This window comes from Lithobates pipiens, unplaced genomic scaffold (assembly GCF_037356315.1).
Source record: "Lithobates pipiens isolate NorthernLeopardFrog02 unplaced genomic scaffold, aLitPip1_a1.2 Scaffold_23, whole genome shotgun sequence".
NCBI classification, from domain to species: domain Eukaryota; kingdom Metazoa; phylum Chordata; class Amphibia; order Anura; family Ranidae; genus Lithobates; species Lithobates pipiens.
In genome coordinates this window covers 12,291,012-12,315,650 of record NW_027507785.1, presented here as the reverse complement: position 1 = coordinate 12,315,650, position 24,639 = coordinate 12,291,012, and the positions used below count along the sequence as shown (strand labels likewise).

The window sequence follows — 24,639 nt, the reverse complement described above, 5'->3', positions numbered from 1 at the left end:
CATTATGAGGGGTTCCCAACATCCCTGTGCTGAGTTCCCGGGTCTGTACACTTGCTGTGCCCATTATGAGGGGTTCTCACCATCCTTGTGCTGAGTTCCCGGGTTTGTACACCCGATGTGCCCATTATGAGGGGTTCCCACCATCCCTGTGCTGAGTTCCCGGGTCTGTACACTTGCTGTGCCCATTATGAGGGGTCCCACCATCCCTGTGCTGAGTTCCTGGGTCTGTACACCCACTGTGCCCATTATGAGGGGTCCCACCATCCCTGTGCTGAGTTCCCGGGTCTGTACACTTGCTGTGCCCATTATGAGGGGTGCCACCATCCCTGTGCTGAGTTCCCGGGTCTGTACACCCGATGTGCCCATTATGAGGGGTCCCACCATCCCTGTGCCGAGTTCCCGGGTCTGTACACCCACTGTGCCCATTATGAGGGGTCCCACCATCCCTGTGCCGAGTTCCTGGGTCTGTACACCTGCTGTGCCCATTATGAGGGGTCCCACCATCCCTGTGCTGAGTTCCCAGGTCTGTAAACCCGCTGTGCCAATTATGAGGGGTTCCCACTGATAGGCTGCACTGATGGAGGTGACACTGCATATAGGTATCACTCAGTGCCCATGGGCACTGATAGGTGGTACTGATGGGCCTGCACTGCTTATCAGTGCCTTAAATTATCTGTGTACATATCCCCTGTACAGGGCCAGTGCTAACTATAGACAAAGCAGGCGCCGGCCTAGAGCACACATCAATCCGGGGTGCCGTACCAATGCCCCCCCCCCCCCCCACCACCACCACCTCCAGGCTCAGTGACTGACTCCACCCCCAAAATGGTAGCAATCTATAAAAAGGTGGGGTATACATGGGCAGGGCAAAAGGGGTGGAGTCAAGGGTGGGGCCAAAGGGGCGGCAAAATGAGGTTTCGCCTAGGGTGTTAAAAATCCTTGCACCAGCCCTGACTGTACCTTCACTAATATGTGTCGTTCCAATATCGCTCGCTATAATGCAGTATTTTTTCCAAAAACACCTCAATCAGGAAACAAAATGCATTGTGGTCACAAGATGGCGCTAAAAATACAGAAATCACATAGATTTAGAATTACAAGAGCGAGTAACTCATTTTTAATTCTAATCCACTTGTTTGGAGTCTCACTTCTGCTGCTGCATTCTCCATATTGTGGGTGGTAGTCAAAGATTCACAGTGGATGGTATTGGTGGGCCAGAATTCATAATGGATTAAATAATTTTCTCTCTCTCCTCTCCCCCTCTCTCTTTCTCATCTCTCCCTCTCTTCTCACTTTCTTTCTCTCTCACCTCTCATTCTTCTCTCTCGTTTTCTCTCTCTCCTGTTGCTTCTCTCTCTTATCACTCTTTCTTTCTCACCTCTCATTCTCTCTTTCTCCTCTCTTTTTCTTCCATCTCTTCTCTCTCTCTCCCTCTCTCTTTCTCTCACTCAATCTTTCTCTCTCATTGCTCTCTCTCTCCTCTTGCTTCTCTCTCAGTTTCTTTCTCTTTCCACGCTCTCTCACCTCTATCTCTTTGTGTTCCCTTTCTCTCTTTCTTTCCTTTCTCCTCTCCCCTCTCTCTTTCTCTTCTCTCTATCTCTATCCTCTCTCTTTTTCTTTCTCTCCCCCTCTCTCTCTTTCTCCCTGTCTCTTCTCCCCCCTTCTCTCTCTCTCTCATCTCTCCATGTCTCTTTCTCTCTCTCCCCCCCTCTTTCTATCTTCTCTCCCCCCTCTCTCTCTCTTCCCTCCTTCTCTCCCATCTCTCTCATCTCTCCCCTCTCTCTCTCTCCTCTCCTCTCTCATCTTTCTCTCTCTTTCTCTCCCCCCCCCTCTCTCTCATCTCTTGCTCTCTCATCTCTCTCTTTCTTTCTCTCTCCCCCCTCTCTCTCCTCTCCCCTCTCTCTCTCCTCTCCCCCTCTCTTTCTTTCTCTTTCCCTCTCCCCTCTCTCTCTCCCCTCCTTCTCTCTCATCTCTCTCTCTCTCCCCTTTTCTCTCTGACCCCCTCTCTCCTCTCCCCCCTCTCTCTTTCTTTCTCTCCCCCCTCTCTCTCCCCTCTCTCTCTTCCCTCCTTCTCTCCCATCTCTCTCTCTCTCCCCCCTTTCTCTCTGACTCCCTCTCTCCTCTCCCCCCCTCTCTTTCTTTATCTCCCCCCTCTCTCTCACCTCTCTCTCTTTACTCCTTCTCTCCCATCTCTCTCTCTCATCTCCTCCCCTCTCTCATCTCTCTGTCTTTCTTTCTCTTTCTCTCTCTCCCTCCCTCTTTCTCTCTCTCTCTTATCTCTCTCCCCTCTCTGTCTCTCTCCCCTCCTCTCTCATCTCTTTCTTTCTCTCTCCCCTGTCCCCCCCTCCTCTCTCATCTCCCCCCTCTCTCTCTATCTCTCCCCTCCTCTCTCATCTCTCTCTCTTTCTTTTTTTTTTTTCTCTCTCTCCCCCCTCTCTTTTTCTTTCTCCCTCTCTCTTCCCTCCTTCTCTCTCTCTCTTTTTCTTTTTCTCCCTCTCTCTCATCTCTCTCTCTCTTTCTTTCTCTCTCCCCCTCCTCTCTCTCTTCCCTCTTTCTCTCTCTCTCATCTCTCTTTCTTTCTCTCTCTCTCTCTTCTCTCTCCCTCCTTCTCTCTCTCTCTCATCTCTTTCTCTCAATCATTGCTCTCTTCTCTCTCTTTCTCAGTCTCTTTCTCTCTCCTCTGTCTCTTCTCTTTCTCTCTGATTTCTGCATTAATCGATGGCTAACACGGTACAACACTTCACTTCTGCTCAGAAGAATGAGAAAAGTAAAAAGTCCAGAAGAGCCCCCGACCGATCCCACGGTGGTCTCTTCCAAGTCCACAGCTGTTTTCCTGCTCACTCCCCTATCCCCCCCCCAAGAGACCCGTCCATATGTATTGGAGATGTCTGGTGGACACCCAGATCTTCGGAGCCTTTCCGCCATTCTGTAGACCGTTGGATGATCCCGAAAACGGAGGAAGTTTTTGTATCCTTCCCGGGAAAACCACTACAACACGGATAGCTCAGAGCCAGGAGAAGTCCGGGAAGGCAGCCAAGGAATTCCTGGTGCCAGACGTCACCGGGTAAGTTTGACTTTAACCGCTTGAGGACCCCCCTACAGAACAGAGGTGACCATTATAGGTTGGCTGTATAGAGATGGTCACACGACCAATGTTGTCACTGGAACCCCCACCCCAAAAAAAAGTGTATCTATAATGGACACATAACACTGATGGATACTATCTGACACCATCTTTCAGTACATGAAGGCGGGGCGAGTCCACTGTGAAACGCCCCTCATTGCGAAGCCCCGCCCCTCTCTACTTATCAGAAGAGAAAGACGAACACAACTTGTCCTACAAAAAACACAACAACAAGTGCCTGTGAGTACCAGAAAAAAACTACAGAAACATTTTTATTCACATTAACTCTTCCTTTGCCAAGAAAACCAAGCACTGGGCATTTTAGATGTTCACAAAGCTAAATGTATTATTTTTTTTTGGCAATGTTCAAGAATTACTTTTGGGTGGTATGTGTTTTTATTTTTATTTTATTTTTTTGCGCAGTTTTAAATCTGTAATTTCATTTTTTTTTTTAATAATGGAAGGATATCAGTTTAGGGTGAGGTTAAGGTGGGGGTAAAAAATAATACCTGCTTCATTTTTTTTATTTTAAAACGAATTTATTTCATTTAATTTTTTTTGTTAAAAATAATACCTAATTCATATGTTTCTTTGTTTTTATTTATTTATTTTTTTGCTTTTTTTTTTATTATTTTATTTAATTTTGCGTGTTAAAGATAATACCTACTTCATATATTTATTTAAAAAATAATTTATTTTATGCCACTTTGAGAAGGGTGTTAAAACGGTGTGTGTGTGTGTGTGTGTGTGTGTGTGTGTGTGTGTGTGTGTGTGTGTGTGTGTGTGTGTGTGTGTGTGTGTGTGTGTTTTAAAAATAATAACCACTTCATATGTTTCCTTTGTAATGTATTTAAAAAAAAAAATTATCTATTTTATTTTCTATAGGGGCAGTTAACAAATAACATCTGCTTTATATGTTTCTTTTATTATGTATTTAAAAATATATGTTTTCTTTTTTTTTTTAAGGGGGGGTGGTACAAAAAAAATAATACCTGCTTCATATGTTTGTTTGTTTTTTGTTTTTTTTTTCATTTATTTATTTGTTTATTTTGTTTATATCTGGTACTTTTATAGCGCCGTCAATTTACGCAGCGCTTAACATATACATTGTACATTAACGTCAGTCCCTGGAGCAGCTTACAATCTAAGGTCCCCAACTCACATTTGTATGCCGCGTACACACGATTGAATTGTTCCGGAGTACTTAGTCCGGCAAACAATCCGGCGGATAGTCCGGCGGACTTTCTACTGAACGGACTTGGCCACACACGGACACACAGAAAGCCCGGCGTTTGCTAGCGTGATGACGTACAGCGCGTACGACGGGACTAGAAAAAGGAAGTTCAATAGCCAGTAGCCAATAGCTTCCTTTTCGTAATTTGCATGCGTCATTCTTAGTCCGCTGGACTAGCATACTGACGAACGTATTGTCCGCTGAAACCCAAGTCCGGCGGAAAGATTGGACTGTAAAAATACTTTCTAAGTCCGCCGGACTTTACGCTGAGAAAGTCCACTGAAGCCTACACACGATCGAATTTTCCGGCGAAATGCGTTTTGGCGGACTAAGTACGCCGGACAATTCGATCGTGTGTACGCGGCAATACATACAGTACACATACTAGGGCCAATTTGGAGAGGATCCAAATCCATAATTTTTTTTATTTTTATTTTTTTTAAGCGGGCTGTTAAAAAACAACACCTGCTTCATATGTTTCTTTTTTTATGTATTTAAAAATCATTTTTTTTTTTTTTTAAAGGGGGTTGGGGGGGTGATTAAACGATAATACCCGCTTCATACATTTCTTTTTTAATTTATTTAAAAAAAATATTTATTTTATTTTTGGGAAGGGCTAAAAATAATAACAGCATCTTGTGTTTCTTTTTTATTTGCATCTAAAAAAAAAAAAAAAAATACTTCTTTAAGGGGGTGTTTAAAAAGAATGGGGGTTATTTACTAAAGGCAAATCCACTTTGTACAACAAGTGCACTGCAAGTGTACTTGAAAGTACACTGAAAGTGCACTTGTAAGTGCAGTCACTGTAGATCCGAGGGGGGGCTTGCAAAGGGAAATAAAAAACAGCATTTTAGCTTGCACATGATTGGATGATACAATCAGCAGAGCTTCCCCTCATTCCAGATCTTCCCCTCAGATCTACAGCAACTGCACTTACAAGTGCACTTGCAGTGCAAAGTGGATTTTGCCTTTAGTAAATAAACCCCCATATGTGTTTCAGATGTTTCATTTTTAATTTTTTTTATTTTTTTTATTTTTTTAAATAATTGATTTTATTTACTATTTAAGGGGGGTTGGTTTAAAAAAAAATAATACCTGGTTCATATTTTTGTATTATAATTGATTTCAAAAATAATTTAGCTTCATTTTAAGAGGTGTTTATTTTTTTTTTCAATGATTCCATTTTTTTATTTATAGTAAGCAGTTTTATTTTAGGTGCACTATTTCTTAATTACTTTAATTAGATATAATTGTTTTTATTTTAATTCAATTAAACATTATATAAATGTTTATAAAAAATGTTTGCGGTTACGCCTGTACTTTAGTCCTTCATGTTAACCTACCCCTCTAAGTGATCCACGTTAACCAACCCACGTAGAACTCTGGCGCTAAACATGAACGCTGCTAAAAATGTTCCTAACCCTAAAGGTCAGCCATAATCCTGGCGTTGATAATATTTGAAATATGATACTGTCTGTGTGACCCCGGTGGAAAAACTTCTGCTGTTAAAGGAGAACTCTAGTCTATCTCATGTAATTGTAGGTTTTTGTAGCCCTAGATGTTCTTCCCACATAGGAAATCTGGGGGGTCAGTTGGGAATCAGTAGAGGGGGGGGGGGTACTGCATTGGTATTGAGTTTCTGGTCTTTTCCTCCTTTTCTTCTCCTTGAAATGGACATCTGCTGATACTTTATATTTGTGAGTAGTTGGCCCTCCTCCCAGGAGGAGGCTCTGTGTGCCTGGTGGTCCAAAGCTCCTGATCCCAATTTTTGGCTTCCATATAACAAAAGTTTCACGGGACCTGAAGAAGTGGGGTTTGAGACCCACAAAATGCATCGTAATATATCATTTTACCGGTTGGGAATCAATAGTGGGGTGTTTTACACTGGTACCAAGTTTCTGGTCTTTTCCTCCTTTTCTTCTCCTTGGAAGGGACATCTGCTGATAGTTTATATTTGTGAGCAGTTGCCCTCCTCCGAGGTGGAGGCTTGGTGTGGCTAGTGGTCCCCAGGCTCCTGATCCCAATTTTTGGTGTTCATATAACGAAAGTTTCACAAAACCTGAAGAAGTGGGGTTTGAGACCCACAAACATGTTCTGGTATATAATTGTATCTGTTGGGAAGCAATAGAGGAGGGCATTACATTGGTACCAAGTTTCTGATCTTTTCCTACTTTTCTTCTCCTTGGAAGGGAAAACTGCTGATACGTTATATGTGTGAGTAGTTGGCCCTCCTCCCAGGTGAAGGCTTGGTGTGACTAGTGGTCCCCAAGCTCCTGATCCCAATTTTTGGTGTTCATATAAAATAAAGGTTCCCAGAACCTGAAGAAGTGAGATTTGAAACCTACAAAACACATTGTGATATATTGTTTTACCGGCTGGGAATCAATAGAGGAGGGTATTACATTGCTACCAAGTTTCTGGTCTTTTTCCTCCTTTTCTTCTTCTTGGAAGGGAATACAGCTTATACTTTATAGTTGTCAGTAGTTGGCCCTTGTCCCAGGTGGAGGCTTGGTGTAGCTGGTAGCCCCCAAAGATCCCAATTTTTGGTGTTCATATAAAAAAAGATTCACAGAACCTGAAGAAGTTGGGTTTGAGATCCACAAAACATTGTGATATATTGTTTTAAAGGTTGGGAATCAATAGGGGAGGGTATTACACTGGTATCAAGTTTCTGGTATTTTCCTCCTTTTCTTCTCCTTGAAAGGGACTACAGCTGATACTTTATATTTGTGAGTAGTTGGCCCTCCTTCTGGGGGGAGGCTTGGTGTGACTAGTGGTCCCCAAGTTCTTGATCCCAATTTTTTGTGTTCATATAACAAAAATTTCACAGAACCTGAAGAAGTTGGGTTTGAGATCCAAAAAACATTGTGATATATTGTTTTAAAGGTTGAGAATCAATAGGGAAGGGTATTACACTGGTATCAAGTTTCTGGTCTTTTCCTCCTTTTCTTCTCCTTGGAAGGGACTACAGCTGATACTTTATATTTGTGAGTAGTTGGTCCTCCTCCTAGGAGAGGGCAAGGTATGACCGCTGGTCCCCAAGCTCCCGATCCCAATTTTTGGTGTTCATATAGCGAAGATTCCACAGAACCTGAAGAAGCAGGGTTTGAGACTCATGGAACGCATCGTAATATATTGTCTTATCAGTTGAGAATCAGTAGAGGATGGTATTACATTGATACCAAGTTTCTGGTCTTTTCCTCCTTTTTTTTCTTCTTGGAAGGGAAAACAGCTGATAAATTATATACGTGAGTAGTTGGCCCTCCTCCCAGGAGAAGGCATGGTGTGGCTGGTGGTCCAAAGCTCCTGATCCCAATTTTTGGCTTCCATATAACAAAAGTTTCACGGGACCTGAAGAAGTGGGGTTTAAGACCCACAAAATGCATCGTAATATATCATTTTACCGGTTGGGAATCAATAGGGGAGGGTATTACACTGGTATCAAGTTTCTGTTATTTTCCTCCTTTTCTTCTCCTTGAAAGGTACATCTGCTGATACTTTATATTTATGAGTAGTTGGCTCTCCTTCTGGGGGGAGGCTTGGTGTGACTAGTGGTCCCCAAGTTCCTGATCCCAATTTTTGGTGTTTATATAACGAAAATTTCACAGAACCTGAAGAAGTGGGGTTTGAAACCCACAAAACGCATTGTGATATATTGTTTTAAAGGCTCAGAATCAGTAGAGGATGGTATCACATTGGTATCAAGTTTCTGGTCTTTTCCACCTTTTCTTCTCCTTGGAAGGGACTACAGCTGATACTTTATATTTGTGAGTAGTTGGCCCTCCTCCCAGGAGAAGGCAAGGTATGACTAGTGGTCCCCAAGCTCCCGATCCCAATTGTTGGTGTTCATATAGCGAAGGTTCCACAGAACCTAAAGAAGTAGGGTTTGAGACTCACGGAACGCATCATGATATATTGTCATACCAGTTGAGAATCAGTAGAGGAGGGTATTACAAGTTTATACCAAGTTTCTGGTCTTTTCCTCCTTTTATTTTCTTCTTGGAAGGGAATACAGCTGATAAATTATATATGTGAGTAGTTGGCCCTCCTCCCAGGGGGAGGCTTGGTGTGGCTGGTGGTCCCAAACTCCTGATCCCCAATTTTTGGTGTTCGTATAACGAAAGTTTCACAGAGCCTGACGAAGTTGGGTTTGAGACCCATTAAAGGCATCATGATATATCGTTTTACTTCCCTCGGCCAGACTCAACCTTGCAGTATTGAGCTTCAGGAAAAATCAAGGCGTCGAGTGACAAGTGAGCAGTGTTGGTAATCTTACTTTAAAAAAGTAATTAGTTAAGTTACAAATTACTTCTCCCAAAAAGTAATTGTGTTAGTAACTCAATTACTACATTGGAAAAGTAATTAGTTACTCAGCAAAGTAACTGACTTTTTTTTAAATATTCTATAATGCAATTACATTCTATAACATCTTTAATATCAAAGTCGTTTATATTAACTGATTGAAGGATAAAAACACTATATACAGCATTTTAAAAAATGTGGTATTTATTTGAACCCAAATGTTGAGGGGGTGGCAGTGGTGGTACTTGAGGGGTGGCAGCAGTGGTACTTGAGGGGGTGGCAGCGGTGGTACTTGGGGGGATGGCAGCGGTGGTACTTGGGGGGGTGGCAGCGGTGGTACTTGAGGGGGTGGCAGCGGTGGTACTTGAGGGGGTGTCAGCGGTGCTACTTGAGGGGGTGGCAGCGGTGGTAATTGGGGGGTGGCAGTGATAGTGGTGTACTTGGGGGTGGCAGTGGTGGTACTTGGGGAGGTGCCAGTGGTGTACTTGGGGGGTGGCAGCGGTGGTACTTTGGGGGGTGGCAGCGGTGGAGTACTGAGGGGGGGATGGCAGCCAGCCTGGTACTTGGGGGTACCAGTGGTGGTGATGCCATCCTCTCCCACCACCTCTGCCTCTTACTGTTCCCATCCCCCACCACCACTGATCTCATCCCTACCCTATCCCCCCCCCCCCCATCACCTCTGTTGTAGAAGTGATGATGGGTGGGTAGGGATGGGATCAGTAAGAATCAGAGGTGGTGGAGAACTTGGTATGGATTCATGGGCGTCCGCAGGTAGGGGCAAGGGGGGTCAAGTGCCCCACCCCCCCGGGATCAGGGATCGGATCTTAAATTCTGAACAGTTGCTTCGCTATCGGGTTGCAGGCAGCTGTCAAGCCCCCCCATAAGTGTAGTGTGACTTTGGGCTCTTTTCCCTGCTCAGTCCAGCAGAGAACTCGGTGGCGCTGTGAAAGGCGAGCTGCCGGCTATCAGAGGTTTCCCCTGCTGATCTCACCCTTTCCCCTCCCAGCTTCCTCCCCTCTCCTTTCCTTCAGTATTGGCCATAACTGAGGGCCAATGAAAAGACACTAGATCAAGAGAGAGATTGAGAGACTGTACCCTTTAAAAAAGCTGAGGGGGTGAGTGCTACAGGACAAAGAATGAGGCAGAAACCAGAGGGAGAGCCACGCTGCCCAGCACCACCAGAGGGAGAGCCACACTGCCTAACGCCACCAGAGGGAGAACCATGCTGCCCAGCGCCACCAGAGGGAGGGCCATGCTGCCCAGCTCCATCAGAGGGAGAGACACGCTGCCAGCGCCACCAGAGGGAGGGCCACGCTGCCCAGCTCCACCAGAGGGAGAACCATGCTGCCCAGCGCCACCAGAGGGAGAGCCATGCTGCCCAGCTCCACCAGAGGGAGAGCCATGCTGCCCAGCTCCACCAGAGGGAGAGCCACGCTGCCAGCGCCACCAGAGGGAGGGCCACGCTGCTCAGCTCCACCAGAGGGAGAGCCACGCTGCCCAGCGCCACCAGAGGAAGAGCCACGCTTCCCAGCGCTACCGGAGATAGCCACGCTGCCCAGCACCACCAGAGAGAGAAAGACTGAGCCACTGCCAGGGTACAGACATGCTACACTACTGACCAGTGTCACCCCCGGGGAACCCAGAGTGTGTGATCGTCCAGCCGGAAGAATCACTGCCGTAGTTTTGCTGGGTCTGGTAAGAGGGCCTGTTGGCCATTTTCTATTATTTATCCTAGCGACTGTACTATGTCTGCAGTCTCTGACCATGATAATGTGATAATGACATTGTTGAAAAGGGGCGGTGCATGGGTGACCCTAAAATGATGTCGTTTCCCCCCCCCCCCCCCAAAAAAGTTCTGCGGATGCCCATGAATGGATCGATTGCACTGCAATTCGAAACATCGGTCACTTACTTGAATGCCTCCAGGGATGCCTTTCCTCATGGGGAGAGAGAGAGAGACCCTCCCCTTCACTCGATTGGTGTCAGCTGGTCAGCTGACTTCATTTTTCAGTATCCGTCCCGCCTCCCTACATTCTCTCTCTGGATAGGCGGGATGGGATGGGGTGGTCCAGACAGTCTCTCTGAGTCTCAGCCTCTTCTCAGCTCAGCGGGCAAAAGCCCCCCTACCCTCAGCGGAACGAACGGCCAGGCAGCGCGGCCATGGCGGGGCCTCCTGGGCGGTAGATGTAATCTAGGTAACTCTGCCCAAGTAATGGGAACTGAGTTACCACGAGGGGAAGAGTAATCAGTTAGATTACTTGTTACCCTCTAAAGTAACTGCGTTACGTAACTTCGTTTATTTTCACTCAGTTACTTACTTAATTGCAAGTGAGTAGGGTGGGACGAATAACGATATTCTGTGAGACATGTGTAGACTTCCTCTGTAGATCCCCATGCATTATATGTTTGTGCGACGCGTGTTTTATTGTTTTTACAATAAATTGATACATTTTAACAGTATGGTTCAATGAATTGCATCATTAGGCAATTTTAAAGTCAATGGGTTCAAGGAAATTTTTCTTGGTTACTAGCCTGCTTGAAAACATAGGACTTAGCCCTTGTACACACGGTCGGACATTCCGATGGACAATGTCCAATCGGACCGTGTTGTCGGATGATCCGACAGTGTGTGGGCTCCATCGGACTGTTTCAGTCGGAGTATCCGACGGACCAAGTTTTCCAGCTGGGCTATAAAATTTTCCGACTTTGTCAGATAATGTGTAGAGAATTCCGATCGGACAAAGTGCCACGCATGCTCAGATCAAATTCCTAGACCAAAGCTATTGGCTACTAGCCTGAACGTAGTCCCATCCTAACGAAATAACATCATCACGTTCTGAACGATCCGATTTTCTGACAACTTTGTCCGACCGTGTGTATGCAACAGTTTCGGACAAAATCCGTCGGACAAAATCCGACGGATTTGGTTGTCGGAATGTCCGACCGTGTGTACAAGGGCTTACAGTAGACTTAAATAAACAATGTTTATGTGGCGCTACCTCGATAACGGAATAATTTCTTATAAATATGTTTTTTTTTGTGAAATCAATAAATTAAAATAAATAATAATAGTGCATTAGAGAAATTATATATATGTGTATATATATATATATATATATATATATATATATATATATATATATATATATATATATATATATATATATATATATATATATATATATATGTACAAATTGCAAAGGAAATATTAGCAATAACAAGGGATAAAATAAATATAGATAAATATATCAATATGTGCAAATGTGCAAAAAAATTATTGTTAAAATCCACTAAGAAAAATTGTGTTACTCCCAATAAAAAACATAAAAAAAATTCATTGGATCTATACAATATGTGCAACTGTGCAAAAAGTGCAATAGATACAACACACAATGACATAAAACACGTGAAATAGCTGGTATTGCTCCAATTAACCACAAACATCAAAGTGCAAAGTGCATATAAATCAGTCCGTATAACTGTATCCAAAATGTGCACACAGTCCAACAGAAAATGATGACCATGCAGAGTGAAAAGGTGCAAACTAATCCGTCTGTCCACACTTCAGTGCTTAGGGTGCACCCCTTATTTCCCCCAGCCCCTCACCTCAAAGCAAGGTCTCAAGGGACCGGACAACACTTCAAGAATAATGGTCAGTCTTCCACTTCCTCTTAAGTAAAGTCACAAGGAATCAGCTTTATATCTCCAGAACTCCCAGTCCGGTTTGTACCATAGTAAGGAAAGAGAATAAAGGGGGGCCTCCAATGTGTAATAAAATTTAAACAGTGTTTATTTAGTGTTGAAAATATTTTTATTAAGACATGTCAAATAAAAAAACAATAAACAGTAACCATCATGAGGCATATGCAGACAGGAACAGTAACTGAGGTACAATTACAGGAGACCGGCTAACGACAAACGGCCACAGCCGGTCAACAGCGTTTATTTATAAAAAAACTCAAACCCTTTGAGAAAGTCACGTGGTATGTGACGCAACGCGTCAGGGAGGAGCTAGGTGTCGATCGTCACTTCCGGTCGTTGCCGAGACCGGAAGTATCATTGTTTACATCCGCGATTCATTAAATTTTAATGTAAGTGTGGAGTTTTTTTATAAATAAACGCTGTTTAAATTTTATTACACATTGGAGGCCCCCCTTTATTCTCTTTCCTAACTATGGTACAAACCGGACTGGGAGTTCTGGAGATATAAAGCTGATTCCTGGTGACTTTACTTAAGAGGAAGTGGAAGACTGACCATTATTCTTGAAGTGTTGTCCGGTCCCTTGGGACCTTGTTTTGAGGTGAGAGGCTGGCGGAAATAAGGGGTGCACCCTAAGCACTGAAGTGTGGACAGACGGATTAGTTTACACCTTTTCACTCTGCATGGTCATCATTTTCTGTTGGACTGTGTGCACATTTTGGATACAGTTATACGGACTGATTTATATGCACTTTGATGTTTGTGGTTAATTGGAGCAATACCAGCTATTTCACGTGTTTTATGTCATTGTGTGTTGTATCTATTGCACTTTTTGCACAGTTGCACATATTGTATAGATCCAATTAATTTTTTAGGTTTGCGATATTGAATTTAATTTTTATTGGGAGTAACACAATTTTTCTTAGTGGATTTTAACAATCATTTTTTGCACATTTGCACATATTGATACATTTAGCTATATTTATTTTATCCCTTGTTATTGCTAATATTTCCTTTGCAATTCGTACATATATATATATATATTTCTCTAATGCACTAGTATTATTTATTTTAATTTATTGATTTCACACAAAAAAACAAAACATATTTATAAGAAATTATTCCGTTATCGAGGTAGCGCCACATAAACATTGTTTATTTAGATTTTGGAGTGCAGGGAACACTTTTATATGTGAGCAGCTTCCTAAAATTTATATTGGACCTACCTGGTAAAGGTTGTGCGCAACAGTTTCTACAAAATTTACATATTTACAGTAGACTTAAATGTCATGGAACACCCAAAGGGTCCTGGTAGTCAGAGACCACTTAATTTAGGCTGCCAAAGATTATTATTTTTTTTTAATTGAGATTGGGTAATGATTGACTTTTGACTGAAGTGTGAATTTAAATGATGAACCAACATATTTTTCCTGTTCCCCTTGCATCGGTCATGTTGATTGGTGGAGATAGGAAGACGTGCATGAACCACGCTACTTTCCAATGATCTTAAAATAGAGACGGACAGAGGTGACACATGACTCTGGGTGCCAAGCAAATGACAATGAAAAAAAAATGTTGAAATCGAAACTACTCTGCTGTTACAAACGAGTTTGGTACGTTAACAACAGGAGTTGATGCTTTGTTGTGTTTGGGAACACTTTATCCTTTTTTGGCATGCTACAACATTTGGATGGCCGTGGTTACTATTAGACATGTGCAAAAGGAAAAAATTTGTTTAGTTTAGTTTTGTTTTAATTCGTTAATTCATTAATTTCGTTTAGTTATATTCATCAACTTCCTTAAATTCGTTTTTGGATTTCGTTTCGTTTTCTACCGAATTCGAAAAATCGGCCACATTCGAAAATATTTCAACCAAATTCGAAAATATTTCTACCGGATTCTAAATGATTTCAACATGATTCGACATTATTTCAACCACATTCGAAAATATTTTGTGACCCGAATTTAGGGCCATGTATCTCGGGGTCACTTGGTGCTAGACACTTCCAATTTGGATATGTTGTAGTGCTAGCAGTATTGTGTTTGCATACCAAATTTGGGGTTTCTAGCTATAAGTGACCCCGAGATATGTGGCCTCAAAGTCGGGTCACAAAATGTTATTAGAGCAGAGAATGACATTTTTCGACCCGATTTTGGGGCCACATATCTCGGGATTACTTATAGCTAGAAACCCCAAATTTGGTATGCAAACACAATAATACTAGCTCTACAACATATCCAAATTTGGAGTTTCTAGCAGCAAGTGACCCCGAGACACATGGCCCTAAAGTCGGGTCACAAAATATTTTCGAATGCGGTTGAAATAATGTTGAATCATGTTGAAATAATTTCGAATTCAGTTGAAATAATGTCAAATCATGTTGAAATCATTTCGAATGCATTCGAAATTATTTCAACATGATTCGACATTATTTGAACCGCATTCGAAATATTTTGTGACCCAACTTTATGGCCATGTATCTCGGGGTCACTTGTTGCTAGAAACTCCAAATTTGGATATGTTGTAGTGCTAGTACTATTGTGTTTGGCTACCAAATTTGGGGTTTCTAGCTATAAGTGACCCCGAGATATGTGGCCCCAAAATCAGGTCGCAAAATGTCATTCTCTGCTCTAATAACTAATAACATTTTGCAACCCGATTTTGGGGCCACATATCTCGGGGTCACTTATAGCTAAAAAAAAAACAAATTTTAGCACTACAACATATCAAAATTTGAAGTGTCTAGCACCAAGTGACCCCGAGATACATGGCCCTAAAGTCGGGTCACAAAATATTTTCGAATGCGGTTGAAATAATGTCGAATCATGTTGAAATCTTTTCGAATGCAGTTGAAATAATTTCGAATGCGGTTGAAATAATTTCGAATCATGTCGAATTCATTCGTTATATTTCTTTCGTATTCGTTGTAATTTGTTATTTTTTTATTCGGATGCATCCGAATGTCCGAAAGATGCAAAATTCGGCCGAATTTCAATTCGTTACGAAACGAATTGCACAAGCCTAGTTACTATTTGCTTACCTGCTGCAAACGAAATTCCAAAAATAAAAAGTGGGGGGGGGGTGCGGAATGGGTAAATTGCGGTGTTTTTCTTTAAAGTTTATCTAAAGTTTTTTGAAAGAGTAGGAATAGACTTCCATTTGGGACCACTTTCTCCCCCCAAGCTTTGAGTCTTCACTCCTAGAACCCTATTTCATAGATTAAAAAGAACCAAACTACTTGTGCTACGTAAAAGTGATTCACAATTAAGACATAAACAAAGACAATCAAAGGAAGCCGCCAACACTAAAGTCCGTCCCCACACGTGATGAGCAAATACATATAACAAATAAAATGTGGCGCTACCTTAAAATAAACGATGATCAAAGATAATAACGAATCCCAATACACCCCAAAGCATAAACTTATCCAAGAAATGGGTAACTTGGGCCGATAACAGGTATACATAAATTGCAAGTAGTGAAGGAAATATATACAGTGGGGGAAATAATTATTTGATCCCCTGCAGATTTTTACAAAGAAATGAAGGGTTTATAATTTTAACCATAGGTATATTTTAAACGACAGAGACAGAATATTAACCAAAAATCCCCCCAAAAAAACACACGATAACCCTAACCCCAAAGGTCAGCCATAATCCTGGTCTTGATAATATTTGAAATACTGTTTGTGTGATACTGATGCAAATACTTCTGCTGCTAAAGGAGAACTCTATTCTTTTTTTATTCTTTTTTTTTTAAAGATACAAATAAAAAGTTCAACTTAATATAAAAAAGCACCAATGTGTGGTAATCTTTTACAAATCTTGTTACGTATTCACTTTTGAAAACCTTGTTGCGTCTTCCCATTCACAGCTGCCCATTCTCTCATTGGATGCTGTTGGCCTTGCTTATGTAATTGTAGGTATTTTATAGCCCTAGAAGTTCTTCCCTAAAATCTGGAGGGCCAGTTGGGAATCAGTAGAGGAGGATATTACATTGGTACCAAGTTTCTGGCCTTTTCTTTCTCCTTGGAAAGGAATACAGCTGATGCTTTATGTAGGTTTGAGATCCACTAAACGCATTGTGATGTATTGGTTTACCAGTTGGGAATCAATAGGGAAGGGTATTACATTGGTATCAAGTTCCTGGTCTTTTCCTCCTTTTCTTCTCCTTGGAAGAGTTGGCCCTCCTCCCAGGGGGAGGCTTGGTGTGGCTGGTGGTCCCCAAGTTCCTGATCCCAATTTTTGCTGTTCATATAACAAAAGTTTCACAGGACCTAAAAAAGTGGGATTTGAGACCCATGAAACGTATTGTGATATATATTGTTGTACCGGTTGGAATTCAGTAGAGGAGGGTATTATATTAGTACTGGGTTTCTGGTCTTTTCCTCCTTTTTTTTCTCCTTGGAAAGGCAATACAGTTGATACTTTATGTTTGTTAGTAGTTGGCCCTCCTCCCAGGAGGAGGCTTGGTGTGGCTGGTGGTCCCAAGCTCCTGATCCCAATTTTTGGAGTTTATATAACGAACGTTTCCCCGAACCTGAAGAAGTAGGGGTTGAGACCCATTAAAGGCATTGTGATACATCGTTTTACTTCCCCCGGCCAGACTTAACCTTACAGTATTGAGCTTCAGGAAAAATCAAGGAGTCAAGTAACATTGAGTAGGGTGGGATAAATAACGATATGCTGTGAGACACGTGTGTAGACTTCCTATGTATTGGAATGTATAGGTGGTATTATCAAGGTTTGCATGTGATATATGTATAAGTATAACACTGAGCTCAGTTGATAGTAGGAGATATTTATATTTATATTTGTTTGGGTAGTTTGCGCAATATATAATTTGACACAGAAAATTCCTATGTATTACAGTGCCTTGAAAAAAGTATTCATACCCCTTGGAAACCTGTTAGCCCTTGTACACACGGTCGGACATTCCGATGGAAAATGTCCGATCGGACCGTGTTGTTGGATAATCCGACCGTGTGTGGGCTCCATCGAACTGTTTCCGTCGGAATATCCAACGGACCAAGTTTTCCAGCTTGGCTATAAAACTTTCCGACAACATTATTATTATTATTATTATTCAGGATTTATATAGTGCCAACAGTTTGCACAGCGCTTTACAATATGAGGGCAGACAGTACACTTACAATACAAATCAATACAGGAGGGATCAGAGGGCCCTGCTCGTTAGAGCTTACAATCTAGAAGGGAGGGTCAAGTTGAAACAAAAAGGTAATAACTGTGGGGGATGAGCTGATGGAGAACGTGAAAATACAGTTAGGTGTGGGTAGGATAGGCTTCTCTGAAGAGAAGTGTTTTCAGGGATTGTCTAAAAGCTAATAAAGTAGGAGATAGGCGGACAGATTGGGATAGAGCATTCCATAGGATTGGAGAGGCTTTGGAAAAGTCCTGGAGGCGGATATGGGAGGAGGTGATGAGGGCGCTAGAGAGCAGGAGGTCTTGAGAGGAACGAAGAGAACGAGTAGGTTGGTATTTAGAGACTAAGCTAGTGATGTAGCTGGGGGCAGAGTTGTGGATGGCTTTGTACGTAGTTGTTAGTATTTTGAATTTAATTCTTTGGCTGAGCAGAAGCCAGTGGAGGAGAAGCAGACACAGGGCGATTGGTAAGGTGGATGAGTCTGGCAGCGGCATTCATGATGGATTGAAGAGGTGATAGACTATGTAGAGGTAAGCCAATGAGAAGGGAGTTGCAGTAGTCGAGGTGAGAGATGAGCAGCGAGTGAATTAAGAGTTTTGTTGTGTCATTGGTTATAAAGGGGCGTATTTTGGAGATGTTGCGGAGGTTGAGGCGGCAGGATTTGGACAGTGATTGGATGTGTTGCTTGAAGCAGAGGTCAGAGTCCAGGACTACTCCTAGAACCTTGGCATGTAGGGATGGGCTTATGGTTGTGCCATCGATTTTGACAGTGAGATCAGGGGAAGGGGCATAGGGGGGAGGAAAAATTATAAGTTCGGTTTTGGATAGATTGAGTTTGAGGAAGTGATGTGACATCCAGACTGATATATCCGATAGTAAATTAGTGATACGTGAGGAGACAGAGGGAGTGAGCTGAGGGGTAGAGAAATAGATTTGGGTGTCGTCAGCATAGAGGTGGTATTGGAAGCCGTGGGAGGCTATCAGTTGACCCAGGGAGGAGGTGTAGATTGAAAATAGGAGAGGTCCAAGAACAGAACCTTGGGGGACCCCAACAGAGAAAGGAAGAGGAGAGGAGGAAGTAGAGTTGTAAGAAACTGTAAAGGTGCGGTTGGATAAGTAGGAAGAGAACCAGCGAAGAGTACAGTCACGGAGACCAAAGGTGTGGAGTTTTTTGAGAAGGAGGGGATGGTCAACCGTATCAAAGGCAGCAGAGAGGTCCAGGAGGAGGAGTACAGAATAATGTCGATTGGTTTTGGCCGTTAGTAGATCGTTTGTTAGTTTTAAGAGAGCAGTTTCTGTGGAGTGTTGAGGACGAAATCCAGACTGAAGGGGATCAAGAAGGCTATTATCAGCGAGGTGGACACTCAGTCAGTTGTAGACCAGACGTTTGAGGAGTTTGGATAAGAAGGGGAGCAAGGAGATGGGGCGTAGGTTGTTAGGATTGGATGGGTCCAGTGAGGGTTTTTTAAGTATAGGTCTGACAAGTGCATGTTTTAGAGAGTTGGGGAAGATGCCAGAAGAGAGGGAGAGATTGAAGATGTGAGTTAGAGAGTGCAGCATAGAGCCAGAAGGTGAACGTAGCATTTGCGAGGGAACAGGATCCAGAGGGCAGGTGGTAAGGTGGACATTACCAAGTAGTTTAGCAACTTCATCTATAGTGGTGGGGTTGAAAGAAGGAAGTAATGATTGTGCCTGTGGGCATGATGTGTAAAGCGTGGAGGGTATCAGAACAGTAGAGATCTCCGCGCGAATTGCGTGGACGTGATCCGATCGGACTTTGTCCGATCATGTGTAGAGAATTCCGATCGGACAAAGTGCCATGCATGTTCAGATCAAATTCCTAGACCAAAGCTATTGGCTACTAGCCTGAACGTAGTCCCGTTATAACGAAATAACGTCATCACGTTCTGAACGATCGGATTTTCCGACAACTTTGTCCGACCGTGTGTATGCAACAGTTTCGGACAAAATCGGATTTGGTTGTCGGAATGTCCGACCGTGTGTACAAGGGCTTAGAGTCTGCAAAAGACTTGCAACTGGGGCGGAGGTTCACCTTCCAGCAGGACAACGACCCTAAACATTCAGCCAGAGCTACAATGGAATGGTTGAGATCAAAGCATATTCATGTGTTAGAATGGCCCAGTCAAAGTCCAGACCTAAATCCAATTGAGAATCTGTGGCAAGACTTGAAAATTGCTGTTCGCGGATGCTCTCCATCCAATCTGACAGAGCTTGGGCTATTTTGCAAAGAAGAAGAATGGGCAAAAATGTCCCTCTCTAGATGTGCAAAGCCGGTAGCGACATCCCCAAAAAGGCTTGCCGCTGTAATTGCAGAAAAGGGTGGTTATACAAAGTATTGACCCTGGGGGGCTCCATACAAATGCACCCCCACACTTTTCACATATTTATCTGTAACAAATTTTGAAAACCATTTATCACTTTCCTTCCACTTCACAATTATGTGCCACTTAGTGTTGGTCTATGACAGGGGTGCCCAACCTTTTGAAGAGCGAGGGCCACCTAAGCAACTTGGTAACCGGTCGCGGGCCACAATGGTGCATGGCAGTACACTTTACTCTATAGAGCCCACTCTACTTTTTTTTTTTTTTTTGCAGGTCGGATTGGAGGTAGGCATTTGTAAACGGACACAAGCCCATTTGCATCTGTTACTCTTTAGAGGTGAATGGAGGGTCCAACTGGGTCAGACTGACCATGTGAAAGGGGCCTATGGCTCCTATGCAGGTAACCCTCAGGTGCATTGCTCTGCACCTGCGGATCAGTTTGATAGCAGCCCAGTAACCACTGCAGAACAGATATGCCCAAATATACACTGTGATTTTAGTAATAAATGTGCTATTAATAACTGTATTCTATTCCATTACAGAGCAGAAGGTCGCGGGCCACATCAGAGAGCTCTACGGGCCACATGTGGCCCCCGGGCCATTGGTTGGGCACCCCTGGTCTATCACATAAAATCCCAATAAAATACATTTACGTTTTTGGTTGTAACATGACAAAAATTTAATGGGGTGTGATTACTTTTTAAAGGCACTGTACATCTCCATGCATTATATGTCTGTGTGCCATGTGTTTTATTGTTTTTAAAATAACTTGAACAGAATGATTCAATTAATTCCATAATTTTAAAATCCCGGGTTCAAGAAAATTTTTGTCTGCTTAAAAAACATAGGACTTACAATAGACTTAAATGTCATGGGACACCCAAAAGGGTCCTGGTAGTCAGAGATAGGGATGAGCTTCGAGTTCGAGTCGAACTCATGTTCGACTTGAACATTGCCTGTTCGACTGTTCAGCGAACAGTGAACAATTTGGGCTGTTTGCGGCAAATTCGAAAAGCCGGAACACCCTATACAAGTCTATGGGAGAAATCTAAAGTGCTAATTTTAAAGGCCAATATGCAAGTTATTGTCATAAAAAGTGTTTGGGGACCTGGGTCCTGCCCCAGAGGACATGGATCAATGCAATTTTTTTTTTAAAAACTGACATTTTTTCGGGAGCAGTGATTTTAATAATGCTTAAAGTGAAACAATAAAAGTGTAATATTCCTTTAAATTTCCTACCTGGGGGGTGTGTATAGTATGCCTGTGAAGGGGCGCATGTTTCCCGTGCTTAGAACTGTCCCTGCACCAAGTGTCATTTCTCCAGGAAAAAAAGTAATTTAAAATCACTCACGGCTATAATGAATTGTCGGCTCCCCATAATACAGAGAACACTCATTGAAAGTCATTGATAAAAAAAAAGCGTCAAAATTGAACCTGCGTTACATCAGAGGGGGGCGGGGTCACCCGCACGACACTGGTGATGCCCGGGTTTCCCCGGGGTCAGGTGACGGGTGGCCCCGCCCTCCTCAGTTAAGAAGTGTCAGGCTGCCGGGATTCCCGCAGTGTAGGGATGAGCCGAACACCCCCCGGTTCGGTTCGCACCAGAACTTGCGAACGACCCCCACGTTCGGTACGAACAATAGAACCCCATTGAAGTCTATAGGACTCGAACGTTCGAATTGGAAAGTGCTAATTTTAACGGCTAATATGCAAGATAGTGTCCTAAAAAGGGTTTGGCGACCTGCCTCCTGCCTCAGGGGACATGGGTCACTGCAAAAAAAAGTTTTAAAAACTGCCGTTTTGGCGGGAGCACTGATTTTAATGACGATTAAAGTGAAAAAAAAAAAGTGAAATATTCCTTTAAATATGGTGCCTGCGGGGTGTCTGTAGTATGCCTGTGAAGTGCCACGTGTTTCCCGTGTTTAGAACAGTCCCTGCACAAAATTACATTAAACGGAAATAACACCATTTAAAACTGCTTGCGGTTTTAATGTTATATCTGGTTCCTGCAATATGGTTGAAAATCATTGAGAAAAATGTCATGGGTAGCCCTCCCTGCCCATTACCAGCCTATTTGGGTCTTGTACGCATATTAAGGGGAACCCCGTACCCATATTAAAAAAAGGAAATGCGTGTGGCCCCCAGGCCCTATATACTCAGAACAGCAGTATACAGGCGGTGCAAACAAGACAGGGACTGTGTAGGTTTGTTGTGTTAAGTTGAATCTGTTTGTCATTTTCAAGCGGTACATTTTTAAAGTGTAGCTCCAGTCAAAAAAACTATCTTTAAGCTTTTTGGAAAACATAGGGAAGGGTTATCACCCCTGTATAATTTGTTTTGTCGTCCATCTTTTTTCATCTCACTTGCTGCTGTCTCCTTGCGTTTGCAAGTAGGAGATGTTTGTAAGTTGGATGTTTGAAAGTAGGGGCCTGCCCTATATTATAGCGGTATGTACTGGGTACAGAGCACGCAGACAGCACGCACTATCTCCTAACACTACTGACTGCAAGCTCTATTATTAACCACTTGTTAGCCCAATGTTTGCATAAAGTGAAAGATGAAGTTATGCTGAGTAAATAGATATCAAACATGTCACTCTTCAAAATTGCACATGCCCGTGGAATGGCGCCAAACGTCGCTACTTAAAAAATCCCCATAGGCGACGCTTTAAATATTTTTTTACTGGTTACATGTTTTGAGTTGCAGAGGAGGTCTAGGACTAGAATTATTGCTCTCGCTCTAACATTCTCGGCTATACCTCACATGTGTGGCACATGCGAGCACATGGGGACATGGGCGCTTTAATTTTTATTTTATTTTTTTATTGTTCATTTTACTTTATTTATTTTAGTTTGACATTTTTTTTCCCAAAAATATATTTTTGATCACTTTTATTCCTATTACAAGAAATGTAAACATCCCTTGTAATAGGAATATGGGGTGACAGGTCCTCTTTACAGTGAAATCTGGGGGGTCAATATGACCCCACATCTCACCTCTAGGCTGGGAAGCCTGAAATAAAAAATAAAAAAAAGATTCTGGCTTTGATCGTACTGGCGAGTTGGTAGAAGCACCAGAGGGCGGTGAGGGGTGGGGGGCGTCTATGGCTGGGTATTTCAGGGTATCACCGAGTATGGCTGGGTATCTCTGAGTATGGCTGGGTATGGCAATTTATGGCAGGGTATTACAGAGTATTGGCGGGGTATTGGCGGGGTACTACAGAGTAATAGCAGGGTACTGCACTGCAGAGTAATGGCGGGGTACTGCACTGCAGAGTAATGGCGGGGTACTGCACTGCAGAGTAATGGCGGGGTACTGCACTGCAGAGTAATGGCGGGGTACTGCACTGCAGAGTAATGGCGGGGTACTGCACTGCAGAGTAATGGCGGGGTACTGCACTGCAGAGTAATGGCGGGGTACTACAGAGTAATGGCAGGGTACTGCACTGCAGAGTAATGGCAGGGTACTGCACTGCAGAGTAATGGCGGGGTACTGCACTGCAGAGTAATGGCGGGGTACTGCACTGCAGAGTAATGGCGGGGTACTGCACTGCAGAGTAATGGCGGGGTACTGCAGAGTAATGGCGGGGTACTGCAGAGTAATGGCGGGGTACTGCAGAGTAATGGCGGGGTACTGCAGAGTAATGGCGGGGTACTGCAGAGTATGCACTGGTATTGCAGAGTATTGGCAGGGAATTGAGGGGTTAAATTCGGTGAGCAGCGATGTGGGCACTGCAGATGCAGCCCACATCGCTGCTGACACCGATCTCTTTCCCCTCCGCTGTACCGATCGGTACAGAAAGGGGAGGGAGGAACAGGCGTCATAACATGACGCCGGTTTGTTTCCAAGTGATCACTCCGTCATTTGACGGAGCAATCACGTGGTAAACGGCCGCTATGAGCGGCCGTTTACCGTGATGCGCCGGGTCCTATGGACCCGGCGGTCACGGATGCTCTCGAGTGCGCACACCTCGGGGCACGCGAGAGCAGAATTCTGGGAGGCCGTTAATTAACGGCCTCTCTGAGTTAAACAACCGCCCTGAAGCCGTTAATCGGCAATGGGCAGTTGTTAAGTGGTTAAAGCTAGATCACTAGCTATATAGGTGAGGTGAATATAGTGGTGTATACTGCAGTCAGGGCACAGACAACAACCACTACACAGCAGCAAGATAGGAAATCAGCCAAAAACGATTGGTGTGTACTGTGTTGAAGGTACACAGAACACCCACTGCTTCAGATGCAAAGTAACACACTACAGGAGGCCGCCTTAAAGGCGGCCTTATATAGTGTGGGGCGTGCACTACACAGCCTGAGCTATGATTGGCCACAGGCAGGATGCCTGTGGCCAATCATGGCTCTCCTCGCTGCCGGCGCTGCGATTGGCCAAGCATGCGGGGTCACAGTGCATGCTTGGCCAATCATCGGGCAGCAATGCACTGCGCCAACGCAGTGCATTGTGGTCCGCGCGCGCGTCACTCAAATTTTGACGCGAACGGCCAAAACGTTCGGAATTCGCCGAACGGCCGAACGGCCAATGTTCGAGTCGAACGTACGTTCGACTAGAACACGAAGCTCATCCCTACCGCAGTGTCTCCGGTGGAGACAGAGGATGGATGCGCTGGAGGGAGAGATCACCCATCACTGGATGAGATCAGCCATCGCTGGACCCTGGAGAGATGACCGTCCGTCGCTGGATAGCAAGAGTGGATTACCACCGCTGGAATCTTTTTTTTTTTTTTTCTTTTTTTTTTAATAAAGGACTTTTGCAACGGGG

At 43.6% G+C, this 24,639-nt stretch overlaps 1 protein-coding gene across 4 annotated transcripts in view; it reads left to right on the top strand.

Annotated features, from left to right (window-relative positions):
• Window positions 1-2,892: 2,892 nt before the first annotated feature.
• The window catches only part of LOC143927201 (ecto-ADP-ribosyltransferase 5-like), an 85,675-nt gene continuing 63,928 nt past the window's right edge, over window positions 2,893-24,639 (top strand). The window contains exon 1 of one of the 4 annotated variants that reach the window (XM_077451185.1): window positions 2,893-3,064. The gene's annotated coding sequence lies outside the window, so the exon portion shown is untranslated. Of the gene's footprint in view, window positions 3,065-3,154; window positions 3,365-13,831; window positions 13,974-24,639 lie in introns of those variants that run through there. The other 3 variants (XM_077451186.1, XM_077451184.1, XM_077451187.1) reach the window with 3 other exon arrangements.